Raw genomic sequence first — 8,385 nt, 5'->3', positions numbered from 1 at the left:
AGAGATGATCACCTAGAATGGAAGTGGTGGCTGGATGGTATGGATGATATAATATATTAAGTAAACATTTTGAGTTGTTGTGAGAGTGAATATTATTTTTTCACTTTAACATTAGAGAAATCGTTGCATCAATAATAAAATTTATATATTATTTTTATTAATATATTTCATTCTATTTTTCTCCTCAAAATTTTGATAGAGATGGTAGTAGCTTCAAAGCATACACAAGTAATTTATTCATATAATTTTTTTCCTATAAAGTTTTATTCTCTCATCGTCACCATTATCTACTCATCAATATATTTTCTTTCCTCAAAGTCATAAAACAAGTAGTGTTAATTCTTTGATTTTTCTTGGGTTGTCCTACCAATTGATTGATTTAAGTTGAATCTTTGAATTGAACAGTGGGAGTTGTCCTCAATTTATAAGCTTATTATTGTACATTATATTTGTATTTTAGATTGAGCTAATCATTTGAGAAGTGCATTGAAAATGGATATTTTTTTTGCTAAAAAAAAAAGAGCCCAAAATTTTGGGAGGTTATGCTTGCTATTGACATGAGTTCGAATTTTTTTAGAGGAATTTATTTTTTCTGCACTTAAACTGGCCTTCCTCCCTCTAATTTTTATTTATGGTTCTTGGTTGGATATAGCACTTAGAAATTTAAATTAGTAAAACTACACAAATTTGAATGGTGGACAACATTGAATATTGTCTATTTTAAGGAGGGATATATCATAACAAAATTAAGTCATAGAAAAGGGACAATATGTTTCGTAAAATTATTGTGTTTAGTTTTTGAGTATTCGCTTTCAATCGAAGACCTACTTACTCTGTTATTATTTTCTATATATTGCTCTTTCTCTCCACTTCAATTGTTCATATGGGTGATCTACTTTTGGTGTTTTGGGTTGCTATGGCTGAATGTTTCGCCTTAGCGGGAGGAAGTTTTGGTATTTAATCATCTTGATTTAACTTTGATCTTATATTTCAGATGGGTTATTTTTTATTTTTTATTTTTGCTATTATAGCGTACTAATTACTTGCATTGGTACCAATTAATGAATTTCCAATAGGTTTAATACTTTTTCTTGGTGATAGGTTTCAAATTTGCTACATAGAACGTTTGGTCTTTGTTTTCCTTTTTGTTCTTGAAAAGATATAATAATTTCATTGTTAGATGATAGTTGGAAATATTTACAAATTTTCGTTTAGTCCAGAAATTTGATTTTCTAGGTTCCAGGGATGAAGGAGATCAAGATTTCAAAGGCCAATTTGATGTAAGCCGTGGCTTTTGTGATGGGTGGAATTCAGGAAGCCTGCAATGATATTTAAATCTTTCAACGGTATCATATACATAATACCAAGTTTTGTATTTTTATATTCCCAATATTTGATATATTGTTTTAACGAATCCAGTTGATTGTATTAGTTGCGGTGGAGGTTGGCTATTATGTCAAATCGAAACCAAAGGCATGTAGATGAAACTCTGAAGTTAGTAGTGGATTTGGTGCTAACAACCTGTAAACTTGTTGTGGAATATATGGAAGCTTAGAGAGATAATTAGTCTAGATAGCCTGTTGAAGGGTGTACATGGCCTTTGTGGATTTGGGGCTTCATGGAGTAGAGGTAGAATGTGAATTTAAAAGTCCAATAGATGAAGTAAAGTCAGCTGGACCTACCAATTTGAGCATTAGCCACATCCTTAATGATGTTAGACTACTTGGTAGTTTTTATTTTATTTTTTGATGGGTAGACTACTTGGTAGTTGGTTCTTCTATTAGGAATATTTTTTTCTCTTGTGGCTTTCCTTGAACAAACGGACCAACAGAGAAGAAAGCATTTGAAGCAAAGAACTGGCTGGGTTTGCTAGACAATGATGTATTGGATGGAGGAGCGTCCCCCATGTATTAAGACTCTACTAAACAATAATGTATCTGCTCAATGAAAAAAAAAATTAAAAAAAAAAAAAAACCCAAATGTATTTGTAGAATTTTTCAGTGGAATTTCTTGCTTCCTTTCGGCATTTTTACAATAGTGTTACTCCAAAAAATTTTAAATCATATTTTTTTTTCTATTATAAGTTGTGCTATTACCCCAGTCCATTAAAAATCACTACTCATGTTTTAGTTTTAAAGTTGTAATATCTATTGGACAATATAATATTTTGTGTTTCAATGCATTAATATTGTTCTTTTTTTTTAAAAAAAAAAAAAAAATTGTCATATTTGAATGATATCTTGAATAATCACTAACCATATATAGTACATTATTAATGTCATCTCTTATTTATAAGCATTTCATTTAATTATATAAGTTATTCCAACAAAAATAAAATGAAATGAAGATTTGAAATAATATTTTAAACTACCATAAAAAAATATTCGATATAAACTAAAATTAATAAAATTTTCTTTTTAAAATCTTATTTTCAATAGTTTTTCCGTGCATTGCACGGATTAGCAACCAGTAATAATAATAATAGTAAAAGACAGTCCTACCCAAGACCTGAGAAACCAACCTGACTTAGACCCAAATATTTGGGCTTGGGTTGGGCTTTTGCCTGGCATTTATCAAGTTAGGTTGCGAGTGGCTATGAACACCGACCCAACCTGACCTAATATCAATCCTACCCTTAATATATAATATACGTTTTGGGGTTTGCGATGCCTTTTATAATTCCTAGTCACGCATTATGCATTCCATAGTAGTTTCATGCAATCCAATGTGTGCAAAATAGGATTCTCAAAAAAAAAAAAAAAAAAATGTGTGCAAAATAGAAGTCTTTGACTAAAATTTAGTTAGTTGGCTAATTTGTGGTGTCGTTTATCTTTCCGCATTTTATTACTGCTCTGTGACTAATCAAATCTAAATCCAAGAAGATACTTGGTTAACTAATTGAATTGGGTCAATTGGATTAAAATCATAACCAATCAATTGGCTCTAAACTATCTAACAAATGTTTTGAGAGAAGGTTGTTAGCAATGACAACGCTGGGCCGACCCAATAGATTTAGAGGCTTAAGACAATATATTCTAATGAGGTCTTTTTGCTATCACTTTAGCATTTTAAATGTTTATCACAACCATGGAAATGGGGAAATTCAGGATTTCCTCATAGTTTTTTATTTTTTTTTATTATTATTATTTTACAAAGCATCCCATATGTGGTGTGGGGATAAATTTTGTTTCCTCTCTCTCTCTCCCTCTCTCTCTCTCAATAATTTTTCTTTATTTGTAACAAAAATCTATATTGTGTGTTTGATTTTGTTGGAGGAATGAGAAAATCCTAGCAATTAGTGTTGGATGTGATCTCACCTCCGTTGGGGAACAAAACTGGAAAAATGTAATTTTGTATGGAAAAAAAAGGGCAAAAATGTTTTAAAAAACCGTTTTGAATATATATATATAGTCACAATTTTTTTTTTTTTTTAATTTTATAATTTGATAGTTACAATGAAGATGAGAAATTTGATCCATGTATGTCTTTTAATAAAAAAAACATGAGGAGGTGCTAACAATTTTTTATTTTGAAGAAGAATGTGCTAACTAGTTGAGTTACAAAACTATTAGCAATATTTTTCTTCTCTAATGTGAACAAAATGACATAATTTTAATTCATTAAAGCTTACCTTGTTTTATATAAGTTGGTGTGACATTCTTCTCAAAAGAAAAAGGTCATGTGACATTTAACGGACATGTTAGTAGTAAATATGAATGAAAAGATTTTTTTTTCTTCACAATTTCAAGTTTTGTTAAGGGTATGATCCCAATACCAAATTTTAAACTTTAGTGGAAAAAATAAAAAATAGCTTTAATTAAGGGTATAAATTTAATTTAATCTTAATTACAATTGAAAATCTAATATGTATTATTTCTAAGAAATTGTATCTAAGTTTTACTTATTCCTTATTCATGTGCCTTGTTCCCAGGGTAATTGATTTTTCTTTGTCTGAAGACTAATCCCCTGTTTGAAGACGAAACGACAGAATTCAATGATGTTGAATTGAGGTAGACATATTGCTACCATGCAATATCCACGAAATATGTCCGAGGAAAACCCATTGATCGGACCATTGCCTTGAAATTTCTTTTTAATTCAATGTCAAGGCATTTTTTTTTTTTTTTTCCCTGATAGGAAAAGAAAAAGTATTAAGCTCTAAGAAAAAAAAGTTGATAAAATAACGACACCAGGCCAGTACTTTAGATTGCAGTCATTGCACGCACATTGCAAAATTTGGAGCCACCTAACCCAAAGCTGTCTGAATTGGGACCAGTAGGAGATTTTTATATAAAAGTCATTGTTTTATTTTTGGGCAATTATAAGTCGTTGTTAAGCAGACAAAAAGGTGGTACCTCTTTTTTCTATTATTTTTGGAATTAGTGAAGACTCGGGTGATTAACAAATGTTCCAATCTAAAAAAAATAAAATAAAATAAAAATTCCTATTTTGTTGGTTTTCTTTCTCTATTTACCAAATTTAGAGAGACTTTTCAAACTGCAATCTCAAAAAAAAAGAAAAAAGAAAAAAAAAAAAGACAAGCTTTTTAAGTTATCGTAATATTTTAACTAGAGTACACATTAATTGGCCATCAAGGAAAATTTTATTTTGGTCTTTTACACTTCAAAATATTCACTTTGACTCTTAATGAATAATTGGTTGATCACTTCCAAATGTTTCGGTGTTTCGACTTGGTGAAGACTTAAGGTCGTCAACTACAGGTTGAACTATTATGTTAATTTTCTCAATTTACATAATTTAGATAGACATTTCAAACAATATTATATAGAAAATTAGACCATAATTTGCTAGATTAATGAGGTTACTAATTAGCGGGGTTATGACTTATAAGGATGCATGTGTTTATTTTGCTAAAAATATTTTGAGCATTGAAACCAAAATTAAAAATTCACCAAAATGACCATTGAAGTAGTGCTGTAACGGAGAAGACAGATTGAGTCATACTTCACTGATATTTAAGTAGAAATAGGAGAAGCACAATTCCAATGAATTTTCTTTTATTTTGATAGCTTCAATCTCATATAATCTATTTATTACATCCTAAGTTATACGTTTTAATTTGAAATAATTTTTCTTTGTTTTTTAGTTTTACAAAAGTGCAGAATAACATAGAATTGTGAGGAAATAAATTTATCTACTTTACATGTATTTTGGGATGTCTTAAAAAGGAAAACCAAAATATTTAAATTTGAACAAAGAATAAAAATTAAGTTCATTGTAAAAATTGAAAAAAAAAATGCATTCATCTCTCCACAATTAAAGTAAGGTTCAATTTTTTTTTTTTTTTTTTTAATTTCTGCTTTTATGTCAAGATTTGTGAACTAATGATAGCACGTAAAAAGAATAGTAAAGGCAATGCATTTCAATTTATTTAGAAAATAAATAAATAAATAAATAAACAAACTTAGAGAAAACATTGCCCTTGTCAATTTAAACGTAGAGAAAACTCTGCCCTTGTCAAATTCTAAGTCTTCTAGTCAACTTTTTCTAAGTCTTCTTTTTTGATTTTGTGTTACACTTATAATACTGTAATACTTTTCAATTATATCCCAGTTGATACTTTGTCTTGTTCCAGTGAGTTTAACAGTCCACACACATGCTTCTGCTTGGATTGTCCATAAATAAGATCAAGGTAGAGAAGCTTAGCACCCCTAACTCTCAAAAATCAAAATGAAGGCCTTTCTAATTGTCTGCCTTCTCTTGGTTTCCACTTTTTTCATTCCTTCTTCAAGTGTTACCTTTAGGGTTCCAATACCGAAATTAAAACCAAAACCTGGTAATGAGAGCACTAATTTCTACTTTCTAGTAGATAGTTCTGTTTTAAATTTAAATTCCAGCACATATTTTAAACTAAACTTTTGATTTTTTTTTTTTTAAAAAAAAAAAAAAAAAAAAATACAAAAGGCACTTCATTGAGTAAGATTTTACAGACTAGCACAGTTGTTCATTTATGTTGATAAATATTTTGAATATAAGCTTGTTTCAAATAGTTGATCTAAAATGAAAGTAATTCAAAATTAGTTTTCTATGTGCTGATATTGAAATGAGTTCTCTTGTTTTTAATCACCTTAAAAATAACCACTTATTCACCTCAAAAAACCTAGTGTGCTTCTGATAAATTCTAACCAAATACTAACTAGCTATCGCCTACTTTCATTTTTTGAGATTTTCAATAAATTGAACTTTAGTTCCCATTGCTGTGGCCTATATTGTTTTCCTTGTTTATTTCTTCAATATGATCAAATGCTGATAACTTTATCTCTTATCTCAGGTGGCAGGGTCTGTAATCCATTTAAACAAAATTGTCGGAGGCCAAGAGTTCCAAATCTGCCACCTCTGCTTTCAGTGTCACCTCCGCCCTTCTATAGACGGCCAAATCCACCAATATTCCATAAGCCGCCACCACCTCCAACCCCTTGAGATATGATGCACCATGCTTAGTTCATCAATAAACAAGGATAAAGTTGCTTATTCTCGTGGAGAGTAGTAATTAAGAATTAATAAAGTGTGTTTTTTTTGTGATATATAGTTTCGGGTTCGTGATGGACTCTATCATAGTTTGATGTAATTTTTGCAAAATAAGAGAGCTGTAGGCTCGGAGTTTGTGTGATATATTATGGAGTTTTTCATGCACTCCATAATAATTTGATGTAATATTGTTCGCGAAATTAAAGAGCTGTTGGCTTGTTTGAGAGACTTCTATACAAATTCTAATTATGTAGCGACTAGCCTTTTGATTAAAGTTCTGGGGTGAATCTAGTCTCAGTTGGATTGTCGGGAAAAAGATTTTGAGCAGAAGCCCAAGTAGTCAAAAAATGAGAAGTAAAGCAGCGACTATAGGCACATTCAATCTAGATTTAGCAACTGGACGAAACAAGAGTAGATACTGGTATCTACTTGCAAGAAGAGTCACGCATAATAATCATGCTATATATAGTAGCCGATAACACACATGATGTCCTTATTTGCACCATTCATGAACAGACATTAAGGAATGTAGAATTAAACTATTAATTCATCAGATTCCTCTTTATCACAAGAATCGAATTATTCAGGACTCCCAGAATATAGCGACATGGTATTGCATAATTAATGGGAATCGACCCATACCACTATTATGTAAGAGGATTTGCAACCTCCAACCTTTTGGCTGTTTGATGCACGATACTTTGAGAGGGGCTAAAGATAAATATTTTGACCATTTAGTTGCTGTGACACATGCTGGTGGTAAGGAAGCTCTTGCCAAGTATGCTATGAAGTATGACCCCTCCAACAAGAAGCCTTGTTCCAGAGTCAGTCAAAGTTGATTCGCAAGATTGTAGTCGGATTCTCTTCACTTGAAATCGATCAATTTCATGCTTAATATTAAATATTACAGATTTAAAGATATATAAACCAATATTGTGTCATTTAAAATTTTTAATGATGTGATACTTTGACACTATCAAATTTAGGAAAATAAAATTTTAACCATGAAATTAACTCTCTTCATTTCATGTGAAATGGAGAGTTCCTTGTTTTTGCAAGATATGAGTCCCTTCTGGCCCTTATAGTTTGTAAATATTATTTATATATATATATATAACCGAAACCTTTAAAACTCCCACAATTTTCCACATCATCATTTTAATTTTAAAAAATTTTAATTTTTAAAACTAAACAGTAAGAGAGTCCTAACAGGAGTCTCTTTTATATATATATATATATATATATATATATATATATATATATAAGAGACAAAATCTTTGAAAACCCTAAAGCAATCTCCTCTGCCCGTCTCCATTAAGAGAGAAAACCCTAAGCTTCAATTTCTTTGGTACGCGTGTTATTGCTTTTTTTCTTTTTTGTGAATAAGTTTTTTTTGCTTTTGTTTTGTGTCTGGTGGAGGTGATCTTGCGGCTGTCTATTCTTCCAGGCCCCATGAGATTTTATGCACTATATGTTATCTTATATTTTCTCTTACGGTGTCATGCTTCTTTGATTATTAATTAAAGATTATGTTGGAAGCCTATATTATTTGCACCTTCAAAGTGTTTGACAATGTTTGAACCAAATTTTTCATCAATTAGGAAGAACTGGATAAAAAAAATTTAGAAAAGCTTTCCATCCTTACAAAAATTGTCTCGCAATAATGACCTTTTTTTTATTATTATTATAATTTGTAGGTTCTGAATCTTTTGATTTTTAATTTTATTGTCTTTTGAAAGTTTGACCATCTAAATTTTTGGGTTCAATTTTTTGCAATATTTGAAACAGTTTAGCAAATTTCAACTGTTATAACTATGGATTATTCTCTTGAAGGTAACCTATCTTTCTCTTATATTTCTCTATTTGGTAGTCATATATATTTTGTTTTTTTCTAGG

The 8,385-nt window shown here is 30.1% G+C and overlaps 1 long non-coding RNA gene across 1 annotated transcript; it reads left to right on the top strand.

Annotated features, from left to right (window-relative positions):
- The first annotated feature begins 5,622 nt into the window (after window positions 1-5,622).
- LOC115978119 lies at window positions 5,623-6,721 on the top strand. Its single transcript, XR_004088646.1, has 2 exons — window positions 5,623-5,797; window positions 6,293-6,721. It is a non-coding gene; the product is annotated as an uncharacterized LOC115978119 (long non-coding RNA).
- The last annotated feature ends 1,664 nt before the right edge of the window (window positions 6,722-8,385 follow it).

This window comes from Quercus lobata, chromosome 2 (assembly GCF_001633185.2).
Source record: "Quercus lobata isolate SW786 chromosome 2, ValleyOak3.0 Primary Assembly, whole genome shotgun sequence".
NCBI classification, from domain to species: domain Eukaryota; kingdom Viridiplantae; phylum Streptophyta; class Magnoliopsida; order Fagales; family Fagaceae; genus Quercus; species Quercus lobata.
Note: the sequence above shows the minus strand (reverse complement) of the source record. Positions and strands in the feature narration are given on the sequence as shown.